This window comes from Onthophagus taurus, chromosome 10 (assembly GCF_036711975.1).
Source record: "Onthophagus taurus isolate NC chromosome 10, IU_Otau_3.0, whole genome shotgun sequence".
Taxonomy (NCBI): Eukaryota; Metazoa; Arthropoda; class Insecta; order Coleoptera; family Scarabaeidae; genus Onthophagus; species Onthophagus taurus.
In genome coordinates this window covers 8,239,659-8,266,637 of record NC_091975.1, presented here as the reverse complement: position 1 = coordinate 8,266,637, position 26,979 = coordinate 8,239,659, and the positions used below count along the sequence as shown (strand labels likewise).

General features: G+C 28.4%; 1 protein-coding gene across 9 annotated transcripts in view; it reads left to right on the top strand.

The window, feature by feature from the left end:
- The window catches only part of LOC111419106 (homeotic protein ultrabithorax-like), a 526,223-nt gene that overhangs the window by 82,199 nt on the left and 417,045 nt on the right, over window positions 1–26,979 (top strand). The gene's annotated exons all lie outside the window — the stretch shown is intronic.

Here is a 26,979-nt window from a genome sequence, read left to right as displayed (position 1 = left end):
TTACTACGTATACTAAACGCACGTTTTCCTAAACGCGAAGTACGCCAATGAAGGAAAGTGACAAAAACGCACACCAACAACGTCCTTGAACTCAGAATACAGTCATAAAACCTCGTCGGAGATGTTTATGGCTCACTAATCGACCCACTCTTTTCATGTAAACACAATTTTTTTATTATTACTAAAATTCGGACAAGATTTTGTGTCAAAATCAAATATTATTGCATAAAAACAACGCAATAACAAATTATTTTAAAATTAAATTATTAAAATGTGTTACATAAGAAGTTTTTACCTTAAAATTTTTTTTTTAAAGAATTTTTAGAAATTCTAATCCCACTAGCGCCATCTCTCGACAACTCATCCAACTCTACACTTATATATAAAATTCTTTTTACTTCTTATAACAAGTTAAGCTATACACTATGCAGTATTGTATTGAATTTTTTTCTTTTTCAATTTATTTTCTTAGTAAGTTCCGATATCGCGCCGACAAAGCGCTTTATTGTTTCCATTTTTATCTCGTAGCGGCGTAAATAAGATTACGAAGACGTAGAAAAAGAAGAAAAAGAAATGAGCTAGTAATACAGGAAAACTTTTCTAATCTTAGTTCTTATTTATTTATTATTATTATTACTTTTTTTTGAGTGTGAGGAAACTGGGTCGAAGTTCTTTGCTTATATATAGATTTTAACTTAATATTCTATGTATATATAGAATAGAAAAAATATATAAATATAAATAATAATATATATAAAATAATACATATAATAATAATACATAAAATATAAAGATAGAAAAAAATGTATATATTTATAGTATATATTTAGTATATGTATATAGTAGTATATACAGTAAAACCTCGAAAACTAGAACTATCACTAGACCTAGAACTAGAAAGTTTCTAATAGATTAGGTCCTTCTTACATAAAACTAGATACTGCTTGGTGATGAATAGATATTGCCCAAACAGACTAATTACTACTAATGGAAAACTAAATACTCTATATCGAAGACTAGATATTAGTAGCTGAAGAATAGATACTGCTAATTTATGACTAAGTTATATTTGCTAAAAATTTACCGTTTATTTCTAAACCAAGTTGTAATAGTAACTGTATCAATTTTGAACAACTTTTATTGACACTATTTTTTAAAATTATCAATTTTTTAATTTCCCTGTGAATCGAATTCAAGAATATCTTCCTAATTTTTGTTTGTATCAAAATATTTTTATATATAATTATATATATAGAATTGAAAAAAATATATAAATATAAATAATAATATATATAATATAATTAATAATATATATAATATAATACATATAATAATAATATATATAAATATAAATAATATATAAAATATAAAGATAGAAATATATATATATATATATATAGTATATATTATACAGTAGTATATACAGTAAAACCTCGACAATTAAAACTAGAACTATCACTAGACCTAGAACTAGAAAGTTTCGGGTTTAGCGTCTGAAGACGCACGGCTATACCCGAATGTTTCTAGTTCTAGGTCTAGTGATAGTTCTAGTTTTACACTATCATTAGAACTAACACTAGACCTAGAACTAGAATCATTCGGGGTTAGCCGTCTTAAGAGACGTACGGCTAATCCCAAATGATTCTAGTTCGAGGTTTAGTGTTAGTTCTAGTGATAGTGTAAAACTAGAACTATCATCGTCTTAAGAGACGTACGGCTAATCCCAAATGATTCTAGTTCGAGGTTTAGTGGTAGTTCTAGTGATAGTGTAAAACTAGAACTATCACTACACCTACAACTAGAATCATTCGGGGTTAGCCATCTTAAGAGACGTACGGCTAATCCCAAATGATTCTAGTTCGAGGTTTAGTGTTAGTTCTAGTGATAGTGTAAAACTAGAACAATCACTAGACCTACAACTAGAATTATTCGGGGTTAGCCGTCTTAAGAGACGTACGGCTAATCCCGAATGATTCTAGTTCGAGGTTTAGTGTTAGTTCTAGTGATAGTGTAAAACTAGAACTATCACTAGACATAGAACTAGAATCATTCGGGGTTAGCCGTCTTAAGAGACGTACGGCTAATCCCGAATGATTCTAGTTCGAGGTTTAGTGTTAGTTTAATAAAAATATACAACTAGAACTAGAAACTAGAATTACCGCCCTTGATTTTTACATCATATAGACAATTCGAGGAATACCCCGAGTTTATCTATGAGAAATGGGGTTGGATATAATATATTTTGTCTATCTTATATATATATACGTTTTTTTTTACATTTTTTTTTCTATCTTAATCGTAAGTGAACTCACACACACACACGGTTCGTTAAATTCTATTCCCGGTGCCCACTTTATCTGTCCTGTTTAGGAGCTGAGTTATTTCGGCCTTAATGAGACGAGTTCTTCCTCTCTCTTTCTTTCTTTATTCTTATTCTTCTTTAAAACATTCTCTTTCTTTTTATTTTATTTCTTTTTTTGGTGTGTTATGTATGGGTCGGGGTCTAATAGGTCCCGGTTGGGGCGCTATTTTGATTAAGTAAATCGTAACCTATGTTAATTATGATACAATGATGAAGACGTTTTTAGATTTCCTTAAAATCTAAATTTCTATGTTAATTCCTTTTTCCTCTTTGAGTAATGCTTATTATTATATATATATATATATATATATATCGAAAAATTTTGTTGATATTAATTGTAATTTTTTGGGGTTTAGCATTGTTGAACATATTTTCAATTTTTAAAAAACAAATAAGTTGACAGTGAAAGAAAAACTTTTTTTGTGGCAGGTAAAGTACCTTTTTTGTTTACAGTACGTGAAAGTGTTACTAAGAACTTTTGTTCAGAATGAAAAATTATGGCCATATGCAAATTTTCGGAATGATCGGCCTACTTTGATAAAAATCAATATCAACAATTTTATTTCTAAAAAGACTGCCATGGAAAAACAAAATTGCTTTCATGTCAATGTTAATCTGCCAAATTGTAATTTAGTAAACTTAAGGTGTTTTTTAAATACAATGTTAACATTAGAGGAAAAAGTTTACGATAAATATGGCTATTTTCAAATACTGGCATTAAAAGAAGTACTTGTTGGCGTATATATATATATATATATATATATATATAATGCTTCGTTATTTGAAATAGAAATTTTTTTTTATACTTTGGAATCTATCTGTTATTATAAATATAGTTAATGACGTAATGATAGTTGCAGCCAAACGCTCTACGTGACTTATAGCACGAATTACTTTATGTAATAATAAACTTTACTGAGTCGTACTTAATTATTTTTTATTATTATTTTTTTTTTATTTTATGGTCATTTACAGTTGTAACATCAATTATTTAACGGTTGTAACTCATACTGTTAGTAGTCGCGTGTGCGCCACCTTTTAACGACCCTGGTTATCAACAACCTGTTAAAGCACGGTTTTAAACGTGGTGGAGTCACCCGCGAAACGGCTCTTAAAACTTTACCGCCCATAAAAGAAACCGTTTACGGCCCCACAAAACCTCCAGTAGTAGAACAATCAATCCAAATCACTACTTTGAATAAAACCACTTCATCAATCAAATTAATTCATTAATTTTGTTTTAATTTTGTTTATAAACATTTTTAATTTCATTTATTTTTTTTTTTGTTTCGATTCAATTTTTTAATTTTAATTTTAATTAAAAAAAATTTTTTTTGGGGCGTAACAGGGCGTTTTTCACCCCGCCTAAATCGCTATGGAGTCACCTAAAGTTCCCCTTTATTCCGCCTCTTTAAGCGAACCATTGGAGCCCTACCCCATAAGGGGGCGCAACCGTTCGGTCTTAAATTACCAGGGCCGCAATGGCCGTAGCAAAGCTCACCAATCGCCGTGCGCCCTTTCAATCTCGTCGGCCATTACGGCCTTAGTTCGAAAAAGTTCCGCTACCCCCCAATAGATGACACTACGCGATTATTCAAATTTATCAAAAAAAAAACTTTTTTCCTTTAATATTCTTATAATAATTCTTAATTTTACTCACCTTAATTACTTATTATTAACTTTTTAATAAATATTTTTTGATCACAAATGATTTTGACCGTTTCGTAGAACATTTCAACACATAATGATCATAACGCGAAGTGTTTGTGAACGAATGTGTAAGGTTTTTTCCTCTCTCCAATTTTTTTTTGTTTTAATTTTATGTAGGTCGTGCCCGCGGTTCTTTGTTTACGCAATAAAACGTTGGCGTAATGCGTTATACGTTCACGTTTTACGGCCCTCAATTGCCGACAAGGTCGTCAAATTTGATTTATGGGAAATGAACGTGACTGAAATGTACGATTTCGTTTTTTTTTTTGGCAATAAAACAAAACGCAAAATTATAATTAATTTTATTGTCAAATTGTGAATTAAATTATAACAAAAAATGGAATTTTTAAAGGGGATTAAAAGTTTCTTTTTCTTGATCTTTCCTCCGTCGGTGTCGGTTTCGGTCGAGTTTCGTTATTTACGCGCATGTCGGCTGTAAACCGTTTATGTTTATTGAATTACGCCATTACGGCCCTGCCAAGCCCGTATCTCTTCCATAAATCGAACGTTTTATCGTCGACTAACGTCCGCCGCAATTAGCGTTAAGTTCCCGAGTCCGTCCCTGGGTTTCAAAACGCGCGCTTTTAACCCCGGATAACGAGACCGACTTTGTAAGATTTGTAGTTTTTATTCTGTTCTGTGTTCGATTTTTTTACCATTGAAATAATCCTTTTTTTTAACCTGCAACAAAATAAAAATTATCTTATGAATTACTACTCTTGTGTAGGAGTGTTTGTTTGCTCTGGAATATATTCCAGTAAGTTTTTGTCGAACAACTCATAGAAAAAGTTAACTGATGTTTGTACACTAAATTTTGCAGGCAAAATGGATGGGTTTAATTTCCTCACTGCAAATGCAAACCATCACCTACTGCCACTTCAAACATTTTCTGCACCAAATTTATGCAAAATTGTAAGAGTATATATATTGCAATATATAGATATAGAGTCAATAGAGAGGTTAAAAAATTGTGGAAACTCGAATTCGTGGAGTATTATTATAAATTTTTCAAGACTCTGAAAAAATCTAGATTATTTTGGGAGATATAAATGAAGAAAAGTTTTTCTGCCTAAAGCTAGTTTATGCATTAAATTAGATTTTGCCAAATATCTCAAAATTTTTTATATTCAATCAATACTTATCCATTGTAGATTTCAAACTACACAGGTTTAGCTTTAATTTGATCCATACCTCATCTTTTAACTCCTCCTAACAAAATCAGAATCATTTTTTGAATCACCAAAATTTCTGCCTAAAGCTACTTTATGCAAAAAAAGCATTAAATTAGATTTTGACGAATATCTCAAAATTTTTTATATTCAATCTGTGATTATCTATTATAGAGTTCAAACTATACACTTTTAGCTTTAATTTGATCCAAACCTCAACTTCCAACTCCTTTAAATGAAGTCAGGATGATTGTTTAAAGTTCCATAATTTTTTCATAAAACTTGGTTATGTCAAAAAATAACTATCTCGATTTTTACAATTATCTCAAATTTTTTTACATCATACTTATTATTAATTATTATAGATTTCAAACTACATACTTTTAGCTTTAATTTGATTCATAAATCATCTCTTAACTCCTCCAAACAAAATCAGAATGATTTTTTGAATCACCAAAATTTCTCCTTAAAGCTACTTTATGCAAAAAAAGCATTAAATTAGATTTTGACGAATATCTCAAAATTTTTTATATTCAATCTATGATTATCTATAATAGAGTTCAAACTGTACACTTTTAGCTTTAATTTGATCCATACCTCATCTTCCAACTCCTTTAAATGAAGTCAGAATGATTGTTTAAAGTTCCATAATTTTTTCATCAAACTTGGTTATGTCAAAAAATAACTATCTCGATTTTTACAATTATCTCAAAATTTTTTACATCATACCTATCATTAATTATTATAGATTTCAAACTATATACTTTTAGCTTTAATTTGATTCATAAATCATCTCTTAACTCCTCCTAATAAAACCAGAATCATTTTTTGAATCACCAAAGTTCTGCCTAAAGCTACTTTATGCAAAAAAGCATTAAATTAGATTTTGACGAATATCTCAAAATTTTTTATATTCAATCTATGATTATCTATTATAGAGTTCAAACTATACACTTTTAGCTTTAATTTGATCCAAACCTCAACTTCCAACTCCTTTAAATGAAGTCAGGATGATTGTTTAAAGTTCCATAATTTTTTCATAAAACTTGGTTATGTCAAAAAATAACTATCTCGATTTTTACAATTATCTCAAAATTTTTTACATCATACCTATCATTAATTTTTATAGATTTCAAACTATATACTTTTAGCTTTAATTTGATCCATAAATCATTTCTTAACTCCTCCAAACAAAATCAGAAAGATTTTTTTAAATCACCTAAATTTCTCCTTAAAGCTACTTTATGCAAAAAAAAGCATTAAATTAGATTTTGACGAATATCTCAAAATTTTTTATATTCAATCTATGATTATCTATTATAGAGTTCAAACTATACAGGTTTAGGTTTAATTTGATCCAAACCTCATTTTCCAACTCCTTTAAATGAAGTCAGAATGATTGTTAAAGTTCCATAATTTTTTCATAAAACTTGGTTATGTCAAAAAATAACTATCTCGATTTTTACAATTATCTCAAAATTTTTTACATCATACCTATCATTAATTATTATAGATTTTAAACTATATACTTTTAGCTTTAATTTGATTCATAAATCATCTCTTAACTCCTCCTAATAAAATCAGAATCATTTTTTGAATCACCAAAGTTCTGCCTAAAGCTAGTTTATGTAAAAAAAGCATTAAATTAGATTTTGCTAAATATCTCAAAATTTTTTATATTCAATCAATACTTATCCATTGTAGATTTCAAACTATACAGGTTTAGGTTTAATTTGACCCAAACCTCATCTTCCAACTCCTTTAAATGAAGTCAGAATGATTGTTTAAAGTTCCATAATTTTTTCATAAAACTTCGTTATGTCAAAAAATAACTATCTCGATTTTTACAATTATCTCAAAATTTTCTACATCATACTTATCATTAATTATTATAGATTTCAAACTATATACTTTTAACTTTAATTTGATTCATAAATCATCTCTTAACTCCTCCAAACAAAATCAGAATGATTTTTTGAATCACCGAAGTTCTGCCTAAAGCTAGTTTATGCAAAAAAAGCATTAAATTAGATTTTGCCAAATATCTCAAAATTTTTTATATTCAATCAATGATTATCCATTGTAGATTTCAAACTATACAGGTTTAGGTTTAATTTGATCCAAACCTCATTTTCCAACTCCTTTAAATGAAGTCAGGATGATTGTTTAAAGTTCCATAATTTTTTCATAAAACTTGGTTATGTCAAAAAATAACTATCTCGATTTTTACAATTATCTCAAAATTTTTTACATCATACCTATCATTAATTATTATAGATTTCAAACTATATACTTTTAGCTTTAATTTGATTCATAAATCATCTCTTAACTCCTCCAAACAAAATCAGAATGATTTTTTGAATCACCAAAGTTCTGCGTAAGGCTAGTTTATGAAAAAAAAAAGCATTAAAGTAGATTTTGCCAGATATCTCAAAAAATTTTATACTAAATCTATGATTATCTATTATAGAGTTCAAACTATACACTTTTAGCTTTAATTTGATCCAAACCTCAACTTCCAACTCCTTTAAATGAAGTCAGGATGATTGTTTAAAGTTCCATAATTTTTTCATAAAACTTGGTTATGTCAAAAAATAACTATCTCAATTATTACAATTATCTCAAAATTTTTTACATCATACCTATCATTAATTATAATAGATTTTAAACTATATACTTTTAGCTTTAATTTGATTCATAAATCATCTCTTAACTCCTCCTAACAAAATCAGAATGATTTTTTGAATCACCAAAGTTCTGCTTAAAGCTACTTTATGCAAAAAAAGCATTATATTAGATTTTGACGAATATCTCAAACTTTTTTATATTCAATCTATGATTATCTATAATAGAGTTCAAACTATACACTTTTAGCTTTAATTTGATCCATACCTCATTTTCCAACTCCTTTAAATGAAGTCAGAATGATTGTTTAAAGTTCCATAATTTTTTCATAAAACTTGGTTATATCAAAAAAACAACAATCTCGATTTTCACAATTATCTCAAAATTTTCTACATCATACCTATCATTAATTATTATTAATTTGTAACTACACAGTTTTAGCTTTAATTTGATTCATAAATCATCTCTTAACTCCTCCTAACAAGAATGATTTTTTGAAGCTACTTTAAAAGCTACTTTATGCAAAAAATCATTAAATTAGATTTTGGCAAATATCTCAAATTTTTGCATATTTAATCTATGATTATCCATTATAGATTTCAAACTATACACTTTTAGCTTTAATTTGAATCATCTCTTAACTCCTTGAAATGAAATCAAAATGATTTTTTGAATCACCAAAATTTCTCCTTAAAACTAGTTTTATGCAAAAAACGCATTAAATGAGATTTTGGCAAAAATCTCAAAATTTTTTATATTCAATCTGTCATTATCTATTATAGATTTTAGAACTATAAACTTTTAACTTTAATTTGATCCATACATCATCTTCTAACTCCTTTAAATAAAGTTAGCATGATTGTTTAAAGTTTCCTAATTTTTTCTTAAAACTTGGCTCCTTTCAAATCCACCTTTATGGATGAGCGACTAAACCAATGTTGCTGGTCTTTCAGTTTTGGCGTCCTTCCACACATCTTTTTTGCATGGTGGGCTGAGTGTCCAGCTTTCTGATCCATACTATAATATTGAAAATATTTAACATCTCTGTACACAGATTCGTAGCTTTAGATTACGATTTTTGGATCATTCGGATCAGGCTTGTTTGGCTTTATTTTGCTTTGGCTTCGTCAAGTACTCTTTTGCAGTAGATGTTGAACAGGAGAGGGCACAGGAAGCATCGCTGTCTTGCTCCCTTGAGGATTCTAATTGGGTCAGTTGTTCTGCCATCTAATCGAACCTCGGCTGTTAGGTTCTAATATAGATTTTCTATGGTCTGTAGATTTTGATTTTCGTGTTCATGGTTCTCGTTTTTTGTGTTAGCTTTTACACCATCTTTTTCAGCTATGAATTTTAAAGTTTTTGCATGAATTTCATCTTAATGGCATGCCACACTTCGTCTTTGGTAATCTTAGGACTTGACTAGTGTGGAAAGTTGTGGTAGTCTCCATAGATCGATTGGACACTTGTTTTTGGGCAAATTCTGCTTGATAGATGGTTTTTAAATAAACTGTACTTAGGAATTGTTTTCAGTGTCAATTTATTTACTTGATTCTTTAAAATTTTAAGATTAATTTTTTTTTTAACTTTGATCGTTTGTAGTTTACGAAATTTTCTTGAATTTGTTTATAAGTTTAAAACTTTCAAAAACTTCGTTTCGCCATCTATTCCTTCGCACCTCATTCTATAACATGGAGGTTCCGTGTAATAATAATATTTGAACTTTTTTTTCGTTCGATTTTTTCCTCATCCGTGAAACGTTTAGATTTCAAACGAGATGGGCGAAAAACGTTTTAAAGGTGGATCTATGCGCGTTGTGTGTATTTTGTGTCGGAAAGTTTGTTTTTCTTTATAACGTTTCGAATTCGAGCCAGCGAGGAGAGAAGAATATGGGCGGAGTCGACGGGCGCGAAGGATGACGGTAATAATGGTAATAAATTGTTGGGTTTATTATCGTCGGGACGATGCGCGATGGTCGGCGGAAAGACGTCGACCGGTTTCTCTCCATCGGAAAACCAATTTCGCTAATAACACACCAAGGACCAACAGTAAAATCGACGAGTTTAAGAGTTTAAGGGGAATCAGACGGTTGCTAAAGCTCGATTTTTATCCTTTTTTTTATTTTTTCGGGTTTAAAATCGATTTTAAAGGCAATTTTTAAGGTTTAAAGTTGAGTTTAGACTTTGGATTGGTTCAAAAATGGAACATCACGATGCGCTTTGATGTGGGTTTAATTTGTTGTTAAAAAAATGTTTCTTTTTACATTTAAATCGCTTCTTTTCTACGAAACAGCACACGTGGCGAATTGATGTCCCAGATCATGTTTAGAAATGTCTCTCGATCCTTTATTTACATGTAATTTGTATTTATTGAGTTTCACCTCTTGGGAATAGCACGAAAAAAAGAAAAAGGCAGAAAAAGTATCCTTGATTTTTAAATTAAACCATTTCCTCTGCAGACAACAACAAAGTCTGCGTGGCGGATCATAAATTTCTTACTAAAAAACATTGGGGAATAAGAAAAAAGTGAGAGTGGATTTATGACTTCTATTGTACAACTTTTTTGTTGACCACCTTAACTTATCTTGTTGTTTTCTTTTTTTTTTTTGTACTTAAAGGGAAAAGGCAAAAAGTAAAGGGTTAAAAAACTTTCACTAACAACGGGGGTGTAAAAATGAGATGAAATAATTGAAAAAGCAAAACTTGACTTATTCTATTAGTGACAGATGTCAATTTATCAATTTGTAGTTAAATAATGGAATTCATTACATCACTAGTGATGTAATGAAATCATTACATCACTAGTTCTAAAAAAGTGACTTTACATAACGTCAAAAAGACTTAATTTTCATAATGAAATTAGGTAAATAAGAATTAAATAAAAAAAGAAATTGAGAAAGAAGAAGGAAACAAGAAAAAGAGGTTCAAGTTCCTTGATTTGACATTTACGATCTCCTCGGGGTAATCTCCACGATTTGGTAGAGTTTATTTACGATATCGTTGAACCTAAAGCAAGAGCTTACAACGTACAGTATCTTCTGGGTATTGAAGAAAATCCCGTTTACATCCCACCAAAAAAGGAGATAGAAAAGAAATTCTTATTAGTCTTCTTTATGCATTCCGTAATCTTTTTAAATTTTTTTTCGATTTCAAAACTATTCTAGTAATCTAAAATCTAAACTTTTTTTTAAGTGGAGAAAAAAGTAAAATTGTGAAAAGAGGTAAAGTGAGTAATTTATAGCTTCCATATAGATAAGGTATCAATCGATGTGGGTAATATATTATTTTTCCTAACGGGGTAATCCAAATATTTTTCGGGAAGCGGTCGACGTTTTACGGGCGCCGGTTTGGTCGATGGACGGCGACTTCTGCTCCCGAAATATAGACGCCCACATAAAATCGAGTGAATTATTGTAAATAATCGGATCGTCTGGTATCGGTTGTAATTAATAGGGGAACGGGTAACGTTCTGAAAGCGTCGATTGATGGACGGCTTAAATAAACATTCGATGTGATAAAGGGGAAAACTTTAACTCTCCTCTTCTCCACATCCCGTTTTTTTCTCATCTTCAACTTTTCGTCGTCGTCGTTTTCTATAAATATAAACGTGTTATGAAATATATCACATTCGATTATAAAAAAAAATTAAACAACATTTTTTTGGATTCATAACTTTTTTCTTACCTCCTACTGGTAATGGAAAAATCTTCTTTAATCAAATTCTGCCACAAGATCTCCCATTTTCTCTATATACCAACATTTTGTATGATATTGCGACTCTTGTATTCCTTGTATTGATTATCCACTGCTAACTGTTTTTCATTATTTACACCAGTCATAGACAGAGCTCCGCCTGTTACAACGAAACACAGTTTTGACAAATCTAAATTGTACTTTTGAAGTCCATAAACGGCATTATAAATATCCTTCCCAGTTGTTGTATCATGCAATGTAACGAATTCCAGTAATTTTTCATAAACGTTGGTATCTTTAGCAACAGCACGAAGAAAAACAGCGAGTTGCGCCACACCACACACATATGTACTGATTTTGTTTTTATCTCATCACTTATATTGGTAGCCAACTCTTTCAGAAACAGTATTCTGGGACAAGACTATATTTTGCTCCCGAGACTTACAATTTCTGAGACATTTAGCTTTAATTTGATGCATAAATCATCTCTTAATTCCTCCAAACAAAATCGGAATGATTTTTTGAATCACTTCAATGCTAATTTATGCAAAAAAAAAGCATTAAATAAGATTTTGGCAAATATCTCAAAATTTTTTATATCCAATCAATGATTATCCATTATAAATTTCAACCAATACACTTTTAGCTTTAATTTGATCCATACATCATCTTCTAACTCCTTTAAATAAAGTCAGGATGATTGTTTAAAATTCACCAATTTTTCCTCAAAAAAACAACCATCTCGATTTTCCTAATTATCTCAATATTTTTTACATCATACCTATAGCTAATTATTATTTATTTTAAACTACACACTTTTAGCTTTAATTTGATGCATAAATCATCTCTTAATTCCTTCAAATACAATCAGAACGATTTTTTGAATCACCTCAATGCTAGTTTATGCAAAAAAAAGCATTAAATAAGATTTTGACAAATATCTCAAAATTTTTTATATCCAATCAATGATTATCCATTATATATTTCAAACTACACACTTTTAACTTCAATTTGATCCATATATCATCTTCTAACTCCTTTAAATAAAGTGAGGATTATTGTTTAAAATTCCCCAATTTTTCCTCAAAAAAACAACGATCTCGATTTTCCTAATTATCTCAATATTTTTTACATCATACCTATAGCTAATTATTATTTATTTTAAACTACACACTTTTAGCTTTAATTTGATGCATAAAACATCTCTTAATTCCTTCAAATAAAATTAGAACGATTTTTTGAATCACCTCAATGCTAGTTTATGCAAATAGCATTAAATTAGATTTTGACAAATAACTCAAAATTTTTTATATCCAATCAATGATTATCCATTATAAATTTCAACCAATACACTTTTAGCTTTAATTTGATCCATACATCATCTTCCAACTGCTTTAAATAAAGTTAGGATGATTGTTTAAAATTCACCAATTTTTCCTCAAAAAATCAACAATCTCGATTTTCCTAATTATCTCAATATTTTTTACAGCATACCTATAGCTAATTATTATTTATTTTAAACAACACACTTTTAGCTTTCATTTGATGCATAAAATATCTCTTAATTCCTCAAAATAAAACTAGAACGATTTTTTGAATCACCTCAATGCTAGTTTATGCAAATAGCATTAAATAAGATTTTGGCAAATATCTCAAAATTTTTTATATCCAATCAATGATTATCCATTATAAATTTCAACCAATACACTTTTAGCTTTAATTTGATCCATACATCATCTTCTAATTCCTTTAAATAAAGTCAGAATTATTGTTTAAAATTCCCCAATTTTTCCTCAAAAAAACAACGATCTCGATTTTCCTAATTATCTCAATATTTTTTACATCATACCTATAGCTAATTATTATTTATTTTAAACTACACACTTTTAGCTTTAATTTGATGCATAAAACATCTCTTAATTCCTTCAAATAAAATTAGAACGATTTTTTGAATCACCTCAATGCTAGTTTATGCAAAAAAAGCATTAAATAAGATTTTGCCAAATAACTCATTTTTTTTTATATCCAATCAATGATTATCCATTATAAATTTCAACCAATACACTTTTAGCTTTAATTTGATCCATACATCATCTTCTAACTTCTTTAAATAAAGTAAGGATGATTGTTTAAAATTCCCCAATTTTTCCTTAAAAAAACAACGATCTCGATTTTCCTAATTATCTCAATATTTTTTACATCATACCTATAGCTAATTATTATTTATTTTAAACTACACACTTTTAGCTTTAATTTGATGCATAAAACATCTCTTAATTCCTTCAAATAAAATCAGAACGATTTTTTGAATCACCTCAATGCTAATTTATGCAAAAAAAGCATTAAATAAGATTTTGGCAAATATCTCAAAATTTTTTATATCCAATCAATGATTATCCATTATAAATTTCACCCAATACACTTTTAGCTTTAATTTGATCCATACATCATCTTCTAATTCCTTTAAATAAAGTCAGAATTATTGTTTAAAATTCCCCAATTTTTCCTAAAAAAATCAACGATCTCGATTTTCCTAATTATCTCAATATTTTTTACATCATACCTATAGCTAATTATTATTTATTTTAAACTACACACTTTTAGCTTTAATTTGATGCATAAATCATCTCTTAATTCCTTCAAATAAAATCAGAACGATTTTTTGAATGACCTCAATGCTAGTTTATGCAAATAGCATTAAATAAGATTTTGGCAAATATCTCAAAATTTTTTATATCCAATCAATGATTATCCATTATAAATTTCAACCAATACACTTTTAGCTTTAATTTGATCCATACATCATCTTCTAACTCCTTTAAATAAAGTCAGGATTATTGTTTAAAATTCCCCAATTTTTCCTCAAAAAAACAACAATTTCGATTTTCCTAATTATCTCAAAAATGTTTACATCATACCTATAACTAATTATTATTTATTTTAAACTACACACTTTTAGCTTTAATTTGATGCATAAATCATCTCTTAATTCCTTCAAATAAAATCAGAACGATTTTTTGAATCACCTCAATGCTAATTTATGCAAATAGCATTAAATTAGATTTTGGCAAATATCTCAAAATTTTTTATAACCAATCAATGATTATGCATTATAAATTTCAACCAATACACTTTTAGCTTTAATTTGATCCATACATCATCTTCTAATTCCTTTAAATAAAGTTAGGATGATCGTTTAAAATTCCCCAATTTTTCCTCAAAAAAACAACGATCTCGATTTTCCTAATTATCTCAATATTTTTTACATCATACCTATAACTAATTATTATTTATTTTAAACTACACACTTTTAGCTTTAATTTGATGCATAAAATATCTCTTAATTCCTCCAAATAAAATCAGAACGATTTTTTGAATCACCTCAATGCTAATTTATGCAAAAAAAAATTAAATAAGATTTTTGCAAATAACTCAAAATTTTTTATATTCAATCTATGACTATCCATTATAGATTTCAAACTACACACTTTTAACTTTAATTTGATCCATACATCATCTTCTAACTCCTTTAAATAAAGTTAGGATGATTGTTTAAAATTCCCCAATTTTTCCTCAAAAAAACAACGATCTCGATTTTCCTAATTATCTCAATATTTTTTACATCATACCTATAGCTAATTATTATTTATTTTCAACAACACACTTTTAGCTTTAATTTGATGCATAAAACATCTCTTAATTCCTTCAAATAAAATCAGAACGATTTTTTGAATCACCTCTTGAGCTGGTTTATGCAAATAGCATTAAATTAGATTTTGGAAAATAACTCATAATTTTTTATATTCAATCTATGATTATCCATTATAAATTTCAACCAATACACTTTTAGCTTTAATTTGATCCATACATCATCTTCTAATTCCTTTAAATAAAGTTAGGATGATCGTTTAAAATTCCCCAATTTTTCCTCAAAAAAACAACGATCTCGATTTTCCTAATTATCTCAATATTTTTTACATCATACCTATAGCTAATTATTATTTATTTTAAACTACACACTTTTAGCTTTAATTTGATGCATAAATCATCTCTTAATTCCTCCAAATAAAACCAGAACGATTTTTTGAATCACCTCAATGCTAGTTTATGCAAAAAAAGCATTAAATAAGATTTTGGCAAATATCTCAAAATTTTTTATATTCAATCAATGATTATCCATTATAGATTTCAAATTACACACTTTTAGCTTTAATTTGATCCATACATCATCTTCTAACTCCTTTAAATAAAGTCAGGATTATTGTTTAAAATTCCCCAATTTTTCCTCAAAAAAACAACGATCTCGATTTTCCTAATTATCTCAATATTTTTTACATCATACCTATAGCTAATTATTATTTATTTTAAACTACACACTTTTAGCTTTAATTTGATGCATAAATCATCTCTTAATTCCTCCAAATAAAATCAGAATGATTTTTTGAATCACCTCAATGCTAATTTATGCAAAAAAAGCATTAAATAAGATTTTGGCAAATATCTCAAAATTTTTTATATCCAATCAATGATTATCCATTATAAATTTCAACCAATACACTTTTAGCTTTAATTTGATCCATACATCATCTTCTAATTCCTTTAAATAAAGTCAGAATTATTGTTTAAAATTCCCCAATTTTTCCTAAAAAAATCAACGATCTCGATTTTCCTAATTATCTCAATATTTTTTAGATCATACCTATAGCTAATTATTATTTATTTTAAACTACACACTTTTAGCTTTAACTTGATGCATAAATCATCTCTTAATTCCTCCAAATAAAATCAGAATGATTTTTTGAATCACCTCAATGCTAATTTATGCAAAAAAAGCATTAAATAAGATTTTGGCAAATATCTCAAAATTTTTTATATTCAATCTATGATTATTTATTATAGATTTCAAACTATACACTTTTAGCTTTAATTTGATCATCTCTTAAGTCGTTAAAATGAAATAAGAAAAACATTTCTTTTCATTTAAAATTAATTTTTCTCATATAAAATGAATGCGATTACTAAAACTAAAATAAACACAGTAGTGAAAAATTTTACACGTGGAGAGGTGTCCATGAGACACAAGTTTTAGTGTTCCCTTCGTGTTTTCAACCCTTGGGAGAAGCAGTCCCAGTTAACCAGAACGCCAAAGGTACTATACTCGGAAATTTGTAGCATTTCTCCACCCTCCACTTTCATCCCTTTCGACTTCCTTACTTTTTTTTTTTTTCTTTTTTTAACATCTCCGCCCTTTTTTTCATCTTTGTCAGGTTCTCTCCACCGGATTCGCTAAGAGTAAAAAACCGGTCTTATCTTAAGACATCCTTACCGAAGAAAAAAATTTGTTTGTGGTTGTTTTTCGTCAACCTGTTCTTTTTTCCTAAATGTTACCTAAATTTATAAGGTCAGAAGATTTTTTTTTGGGACCAGTTCAGACGTGACTTTTTTCTAGATCGTAATTTTAATTTTTGTTGGTGTGATTTTTTTTGTGTGTTAAAAATGCGCGTAAAAAACGATTGTTATTAGCGTTGCGTCTGGTTTTATGCATCCTCTTATCGCCCATCTTTACATACGTACTCCATTTTACGGTCTTCAAGATGCCCGAAGAAATTGAACGACCCGGTGCTAAAGTGTGCGATTTTAAACGGTTTAAACCTAAATAATGATTCATTTAATTTTTTCTTATTCTTGAATAAGTTTTGAGTGGGAATTTAAATTTTTGTAAGTATTTTTTTATCTATTTTTTTTTATTTAACGTCTTTTTTCAATAATCATAAATAAAATTAATCTTTTTAATTTCAAAATCGACTCAAAAAAAATTATCACTTCCAGTTAATTTGAGTTCTTAATTCTAAATCATAATAAAACTGATAAAAACCAAAACAAATATTCCTAAGAAGTCAAAGTCGAATTGCTTTTAGATAAAAATAATAAGAAACTTTTGGACTTCTTAAAGATATCAATCCCACGATAATTTAGTGGATTTAGAAAAAGAAACTTTTTAAGAGATGGTTTATCTTGAATAAATTTCGATAAGGTAATTGATGAAGCTACGAATAAGAGTTGGGCTTAATGGTAAAAGAAAAATGGACGAAAACAATTTCCCCCCCTAATCAAATTCACGTGGGATAACAATACCTATTGGTCCCTTGGAATTACCACAATTACCCAACAATCAACGTTGAAACGCATCCTGTTAATTCTTTCGTGCAGGAACGAAAATTACCCTCTATTTTCCTTGTCTTGTATTCGAATAATTTATGGGAGAAGGAGCAAATTGCTTTTCGAACTAAGTTTGGAGGCTTTTATTTATTTTTTTCGTTTTCTTTTGGATTGATATTGATCCTCGATTTTATCTAGATTGGGTTTCTGAGTAAACTTCGTTAATTTCGAAAATAAGCCGAGATCTAATTAAGATAAAGTTAATTCGGATTTGGTATTTAGAAAATGACTGTTTAAAAAGAAACTTATTCCGTTTAGAATCGTCTCCATAAACTCCATAGACTTTAAGAGAATAATGGCTTTCGTGACGTCACAGACTATTTCGGCCATGCGACGTGATTCACGAGACGCTTCTGTCAACCAAAGGCGTTTTGAGATAGGTCATGCACGTCATAACGTCTCTCCCCAGGTTACATTATGACAAAATCAACATTCCCCCCTTTTAGAACCACCGCAATAAAGTTTCTCTTCGAATTGCCTTTAATGGTTAGTTACTCAAACCTTTTTACGTTGTTTTGTAACTGCAAGAAAAACGCAAAGAGGAAGACAAAAACAGATTGCGAAGTGGAGATTTATTTTTTTTTGAGAGAGAGCAATTTTGGAGGGTTTCCAAGAGAGATTCCGGGGGACGAACGGTTGCGTATTGATCCGGTTGCTGGTAACCAGCAGAGGTGGTTTTGTAGCAAGTCTACGTCAGCTGAGTCTGTAATTGCCATGGCAACCGAGTCTCCTGTCTGGATGGCAAACGAATTTATGGGGCAACTTTTATCCAAGTTCCAATCCAGTTGGCCGTTCTCGACCGAAAAGAAAAAATCAACACAAAACAAAAGAAATAAAAAAAAATGAAGTAAAAAAACAAATATTGCATTGAAAAACCCGTCAAATATTTAAATATCCTTCCTGTTCTAACCGGAGATATTTATTCGTCTCGAATATCCATACATCCATACAAATTCAAGTCGCGTGACGCGAATAATTCAACACAATTCATGGCATCCACACCGCCTCCGTGTATTCGTGTAAATCGGGTCGTAAATTCCAAACGAGTTGGTGTAAATTGTCTTTTTTTGGTCATGACGAAGATTCCTATTTTGATGATTTAACATAAACAAGTTTAAGAAATCGCTGAAGGGTTATTTTTGAAACTTAAAACGTTTTCTTATCATCAAATGAAAGATGAAGATTTCACCTTTAAAACGGTGTATAACACGTATTGGGTTGTATTATAAAAATTTTTAGAAAAAAAGTTACCAATAATTTGTGAAAATATTGAAATGACGTATAAAAGTTAAAAAATCCTGCAAGGTTTATTAATGAGAATTAAGAAGTGATTTTAGTGTTAAATTGAAGCTCAAACTCCTTTTTTATAATAATGTATAAAACATGTTGGGGTTGGTTCATAAAAAATTTCTCTTTACGTTTTTATCTAAATCTCAAATTATCAGAACGCAATCCGAAACTTAAAAAATCGCTGAAGGGTTATTTTTGAAACTTAAAACGTTTTTTTATCATCAAATGAAAGCTGAAGATGTCTTCTTTAAAACGGTGTATCACACGAATTGGGTTGTATTAATAAAATTTTTAGAAAAAGAAGCACGAATAAATTGTCTTTTTTTTAAATTTTGAAATGAATTATAAAATTTAAAAAATCGTGTTAGGTTTATTAATGGGAATTAAGAAGTGATTTTGGTGTTAAATTGAAGCTCAAACTCCCTTTTTATAATAATGTATAAAACATGTTGGGGTTGGTTCATAAAAATTTCTCTTTACGTTTTTATCTAAATCACAAATTAATATAACGCAATACGAAACTTAAAAAATCGCTGAAGGGTTATTTTTGAAACTTAAAACGTCTTCTTATCATCAAATGAAAGCTGAAGATGTCTTCTTTAAAACGGTGTATAACACGAATTGGGTTGTATTAATAAAATTTTTAGAAAAAGAAGCACGAATAAATTGTCTTTTTTTTTAATTTTGAAATGAAGTATAAAATTTAAAAAATCGTGCAAGGTTTATTAATGGGAGTTAAGAAGTGATCTTGATCTTAAATTGAAGCTCAAACTTCTTTTTTATAATAATGTATAAAACATGTTGAGGTTGGTTCATAAAAAATTTCTCTTACGTTTTTATCTAAATCTCAAATTAATATAATGCAATCCGAAACTTAAAAAATCGCTGAAGGGTTATTTTTGAAACTTAAAACGTCTTCTTACCATCAAATGAAAGCTGAAGATGTCTTCTTTAAAACGGTGTATAACACGAATTGGGTTGTATTAATAAAATTTTTAGAAAAAGGAACACGAATAAATTGTCTTTTTTGAAAATATTGAAATGAAGTATAAAATTTAAAAAATCGTGCAAGGTTTATTAATGGGAATTAAGAAGTGATTTGGGTCTTAAATTGAAGCTAAAAACTCCTTTTTTATAATAATGTATAAAACATGTTGAGGTTGGTTCGTAAAAAATTTCTCTTTACGTTTTTATCTAAATCACAAATTAATAAAACGCAATACGAAACTTAAAAAATCGCTGAAGGGTTATTTTTGAAACTTAAAACGTTTTTTTATCATCAAATGAAAGCTGAAGATGTCTTCTTTAAAACGGTGTATAACACGAATTGGGTTGTATTAATAAAATTTTTAGAAAAAGAAGCACGAATAAATTGTCTTTTTTGAAAATATTGAAATGAAGTATAAAATTAAAAAAATCGTGTTAGGTTTATTAATGGGAGTTAAGAAGTGATTTTGGTCTTAAATTGAAGCTAAAAACTCCTTTTTTATAATAATGTATAAAGCATGTTGGGTTGCTCCATAAAAAATTTAGAAAAATAATCGCGAATTTCTTTTTACTTTTTTATTTAAATCTCAAATTAATATAACGCAATCTGAAACTTAAAAAATCGCTGAAGGGTTATTTTTGAAACTTAAAACGTTTTTTTATCATCAAATGAAAGCTGAAGATGTCTTCTTTAAAACGGTGTATAACACGAATTGGGTTGTATTAATAAAATTTTTAGAAAAAGAAGCACAAATAAATTGTCTTTTTTGAAAATATTGAAATGAAGTATAAAATTAAAAAAATCGTGTTAGGTTTATTAATTTGAATTAAGAAGTGATTTTGGTCTTAAATTGAAGCTAAAAACTCCTTTTTTATAATAATGTATAAAACACGTTGCGGTTGGTTCATAAAAAATTTCTCTTTACGTTTTTATCTAAATCACAAATTAATATAACGCAATGCGAAACTTAAAAAATCGTTGAAGGGTTATTTTTGAAACTTAAAACGTTTTCTTATCATCAAATGAAAGCTAAAGATGTCTTCTTTAAAACGGTGTATAACACAAATTGGGTTGTATTAATAAAATTTTTAGAAAAAAAAGCACGAATAAATTGTCTTTTTTTTAAATTTTGAAATGAAGTATAAAATTTAAAAAATCGTGCAAGGTTTATTAATGGGAATTAAGAAGTGATTTTGGTCTTAAATTGAAGCTAAAAACTCCTTTTTTATAATAATGTATAAAACATGTTGAGGTTGGTTCATAAAAAATTTCTCTTACGTTTTTATCTAAATATCAAATTAATATAACCCAATCCGAAACTTAAAAAATCGCTGAAGGATTATTTTTGAAACTTAAAACGTTTTTTTATCATCAAATGAAAGCTGAAGATGTCTTCTTTAAAACGGTGTATAACACGAATTGGGTTGTATTAATAAAATTTTTAGAAAAAGAAGCACGAATAAATTGTCTTTTTTTAAAATTTTGAAATGAAGTATAAAATTTAAAAAATCGTGCATGGTTTATTAATGGGAATTAAGAGGTGATTTTGGTCTTAAATTGAAGCTAAAAACTCCTTTTTTATAATAATGTATAAAACATGTTGGGGTTGGTTCATAAAAAATTTCTCTTTACGTTTTTATCTAAATCTCAAATTAATATAACGCAATGCGAAACTTAAAAAATCGCTGAAGGGTTATTTTTGAAACTTAAAACGTTTTTTTATCATCAAATGAAAGCTGAAGATGTCTTCTTTAAAACGGTGTATAACACGAATTGGGTTGTATTAATAAAATTTTTAGAAAAAGAAGCACGAATAAATTGTCTTTTTTGAAAATATTGAAATGACGTATAAAATTAAAAAAATCGTGTTAGGTTTATTAATGGGAATTAAGAAGTGATTTTGGTCTTAAATTGAAGCTAAAAACTCCTATTTTATAATAATGTATAAAACATGTTGAGGTTGGTCCATAAAAAATTTCTCTTTACGTTTTTATCTAAATCTCAAATTATCAGAACTCAATCCGAAACTTAAAAAATCGCTGAAGGGTTATTTTTGAAACTTAAAACGTTTTCTTATCATCAAATGAAAGCTGAAAATGTCTTCTTTAAAACGGTGTATAACACGAATTGGGTTGTATTAATAAAATTTTTAGAAAAAGTAGCACGAATAAATTGTCTTTTTTGAAAATGTTGAAATGAAGTATAAAATTAAAAAAATCGTGTTAGGTTTATTAATGGGAGTTAAGAAGTGATTTTGGTCTTAAATTGAAGCTAAAAACTCCTTTTTTATAATAATGTATAAAACATGTTGGGGTTGGTTCATAAAAAATTTCTCTTTACGTTTTTATCTAAATCACAAATTAATATAACGCAATGTGAAACTTAAAAAATCGCTGAAGGGTTATTTTTGAAACTTAAAACGTTTTCTTATCATCAAATGAAAGCTGAAGATGTCTTCTTTAAAACAGTATACAACACGAATTGGGTTGTATTAATAAAATTTTTAGAAAAAGAAGCACGAATAAATTGTTTTTTTTGAAAATATTGAAATGAAGTATAAAATTAAAAAAATCGTGTTAGGTTTATTAATTTGAATTAAGAAATGATTTTGGTGTTAAATTGAAGCTCAAACTCCTTTTTTATAATAATGTGTAAAACATGTTGAGGTTGGTTCATAAAAAATTTCTCTTACGTTTTTATCTAAATCTCAAATTAATATAACGCAATCCGAAACTTAAAAAATCGCTGAAGGGTTATTTTTGAAACTTAAAACGTTTTCTTATCATCAAATGAAAGCTGAAGATGTCTTCTTTAAAACGGTGTATAACACGTATTGAGTTGTATTAATAAAATTTTTAGATAAAGAATCACGAATAAATTGTCTTTTTTGAAAATATTGAAATGAAGTATAAAATTAAAAGAATCGTGTTAGGTTTATTAATGGGAATTAAGAAATGATTTTGGTCTTAAATTGAAGCTAAAAACTCCTTTTTTATAATAATGTATAAAACATGTTGGGGTTGGTTCATAAAAAATTTCTCTTTACGTTTTTATCTAAATCTCAAAAATTATCAGAACGCAATCCGAAACTTAAAAAATCGCTGAAGGGTTATTTTTGAAACTTAAAACGTTTTCTTATCATCAAATTAAAGCTGAAGATGTCTTCTTTAAAACGGCGTATAACACATATGGAGTTATATGATAAAAATTTTTAGAAAAACCGTTACGAATAAATCCCTTTTTGTGAAAATATTGCAATGACGTATAAAAGTTAAAAAATCCTGCAAGGTTTATTAATGGGAATTAAGAAATGATTTTAGTCTTAAATTGAAGCTAAAAACTCCTATTTTATAATAATGTATAAAACATGTTGGGGTTGGTTCATAAAAAATTTAGAAACATTTCTATTTATGTTACCTACTAAATTTCAAGTATTCAAAACGCTGTTCATCGAGAAACTTAATATTTAGTAAAATCTAATCACAAACATTCTTTTATAACCCCAAAAAGTATCTTTTATGAATGAGAACCGTTTATTTTTCCTTAATTTTAATATCAAAATGCGTGTAATTTAAACCGAGAATATACATGGCGAAGAGAATATACATGGCGAGAATATATATATGACGTTGGAAAAAATTTATTTGTAACATAAATCATAGTATTTATAAAACCATTTCATTTGATACCTGGGTCATGAAAATCGGAATGTAAATAACAGAGTTACAGGTTGGGACGTTTTTTGTGTAACACCCTGTATATAATTTTTTATAAAAAAACTGTTTAATCTGGAAACTTTAAATTTGGTGCAACCGAACCTCAAATACTCTTTTATAACCCCAAAATGGTTTTACATTTTAATTCTAATCCATTTCAGAGAAAAGTGTTTTTCTTTAATCATGCTTTAAATCAATGATTTATTAAACTTTTTTATAAAAAATTTATTGATTCAAATAAATTAATATTTGGTACAATCTAACCTCAAACGTTATTTACAATTTGTGTTTACTTTAACGATGAAAAAGTTTATTTATGTTTCTCAGTTCCTACCGGTTTCGGCATGATAATGCCATCCTCAGGAAACCACGTTATACGATTTCTTCTTCTAAAAGTTTCAAAAACAAATTTTTTTTAAATATATTTAAGAACGGTACGATTTTAATGTAATTTTCTATTTACTATAATCTTTATGTAATCACCGATTAAGATAAGATGTGTTTAAAATAAATTGGCGGTGTGTTTCTCTTTGCTAATGGAACTTAACGATTTAAGTTTTTATAAAAAATGTAAACGCTCTTTAAAGAACTTCAAGTTCCCCTTTATCTATAATAGCAAAACATTAAATGCCTACATTCCGTTAAACAGTTTTTTATTTCTAAATTTACTAAACCAAAAAAAAAAAAGAATCACTTTATTTATTTATATTATTTCTGTTGCTACAATTTTTTCTTGTAAAGAACACATGCACGGTTTTTATTTAGAAATTTCACATTTTGTTTGGTTTACCCTCATTGAAACCGACCTAATTGTATTCAAGGAGCGATTTGTTTGTTTATTGTGTTCATAAAAACGAAACGTTTTTTTTAAAGCTACCGAAATCATCTTACTTCTGTTTCATTTGTGGTCAGATTTCAGGTTGTAAACGAATAATTTTATTACCAATGGGCGATAAAACGATAATAAAATGTGTCGTAAACACGCCATTAAATCACCTTCGCGTTTCTACTATAGTCAAGTCAAGTCTCTTCAAGAATCTCTTCAGAAATTAAAACTTTTTTGTTTGTTTTTATTTTAAATGGTTTTTAAGTTTTTAACGTTTTTAAGGTGGTGCCATATTTCTTTGCATCGTTTCGAAAAGAGAAGAGTTTTGGGACCCCACCCAAAAGTTCTCGGTACAAAGCTCGTCGCCATGACGACCGACGGCTCCAATCCAAGCGGAGCTTTCAGGTTTCCCCCGAAAGCTAGCGTCCGTCGATGGCTTCCACATTTTCTTTCTCTCTCACACTAACACTTTGGTTGCTCGCTAAGGGTTTTATGCACGTCGAAATATGCACATGCGTTCTTCCGACGGGATCCCAGTTTGCGGTAATAAGAAATCAATAATGCTAAATTCCAGGTCTGCACATCGCTTCTATTATAACGGAGAGGTCATCGGCATTTGCGTTCAAATCAAAAAACGGATAAGTTCTATTCAAAGTTATGACTTCATTGACTTCAGCGAGAATGATAAAGTTAAGGGTTGAGTTACCTTTTTTTTTGATGGTTGAAATGTAGGAAACTTCATTGGAGGTTGAAAACTTAGCTGAAGTAATCTTAATTCATTTGGTTTGAAACTAAACTTTTCATATTTATAACACTAATAAAATTTAATTTAACACTGATTATATTTGTTCTTAGCTTTTGATTTAATATTTTTTGAGTTAACGTTTGGATATCTTGGTGGTTAAAATGGAACTGACGCTGAAATTTTTTAAGGGTAAATGTTACGTTAAAACTGAAATAGAAAGTGACTACCTTAAAAAAAAGAATAATAGAAAAAAAAAACTTTTTGAAGGATCGATTTCTCTTATGGAATCTATTGTTGTTCATGTTTTAGGTAAAAACTTTCTCTTTTAAACATGACTCCACCCTAAATGGTCTCTGAACACTATTTAAGATAAATTTGGTCTTAAATAACTCGAATATCAATTAGAAATTAATTAAAAATAATCGCATTTTTTAAACATATGGTTTATTATAAACAATTTGCAAAAAATCGTAAAGAAAATGAAAAATCCTTTAATTTGATACCCAACAACATATATTTTTGGTGAAATAATAAATCATAACCTCTAAAAATGACAGTTGACATCCGCCATCTTTAATTTATTTTGCGTAAAAATGTTTGCTCAATATTTTGTATTCATATAATGATCGTTTTAATACATTCAGCTTAATATACAATGTTAAATTAAGTAATTTTGAACATTTCAAGAATTTTGGAATTGCTGAGTAGGATACTTGATGTTTTCTTTTGATGTTTTGATAAGATTTGGGTGAGCTATGTAGCCTCTGGGCTGTATTTATTATTTTTGTTCTATCATTAACCCAGGTTGGGTCAGATTTTATGAGGTATTTTAATCAAAGTCGTAACTTTGAGATGTTTTTGACATATTCAAAACCAAGTTAGAACCGAAAAGCTTTAATATATTCGAGTTAGCATACAATGTCAAATTCAGTGATTTTGAACAATTCAAGAATTTAGGTTGAGGTATATTCTGGACTCTTGTTTGATACTTGATTGTATGGTATGAAGTGTAATTGGGAGTGTAATTTGGTTAAGTTTGTAGCCTCTGGGTTGTATTTATTATTTCTGCTCAACCGAGGTTGCGTCAGATTTTATGAGGTAATCCTTCTGCTAACTGATTATTAAACTAAAACTTACATTTAGACACTTGATTGGTTTCCAAACCCTTTTGGAACTGAGTTCCAAATATTTTTCCAAAATAAAAATAAATTTCTTTGCAATCAGATATTGAACCTCAGATTTTTTAATCTTTCTGCAAATTGATTTTCAAGTCAAAACTTAAAATTTGATGCTTTTAGACACTTGAGCTACTCTTAAAACTTATTTTATTATGTGCTTGACTTGTTCTGCTAACTGGTTTCGATACTTTTCTCTAAACTACAACAACTTAACAACTTAAATGTGTTTATAATTGTGTACCATGTTCCCAAATTCATCTCAGTATGGCCTTGTGGATTCTAAGTTTATCTCATCTGCAATATTTTCATCCATATATTTGCTGTATATGGTTCAAATATAATCATAAGTATCTGAAATGAGAGATCATAGATGGATTTATCCCTCGATGGATTATTGACAAATATCTTCCATGTCGACCAGATGGTACTGAAGATATTGGGTAGTCATTAATAACAATGTAA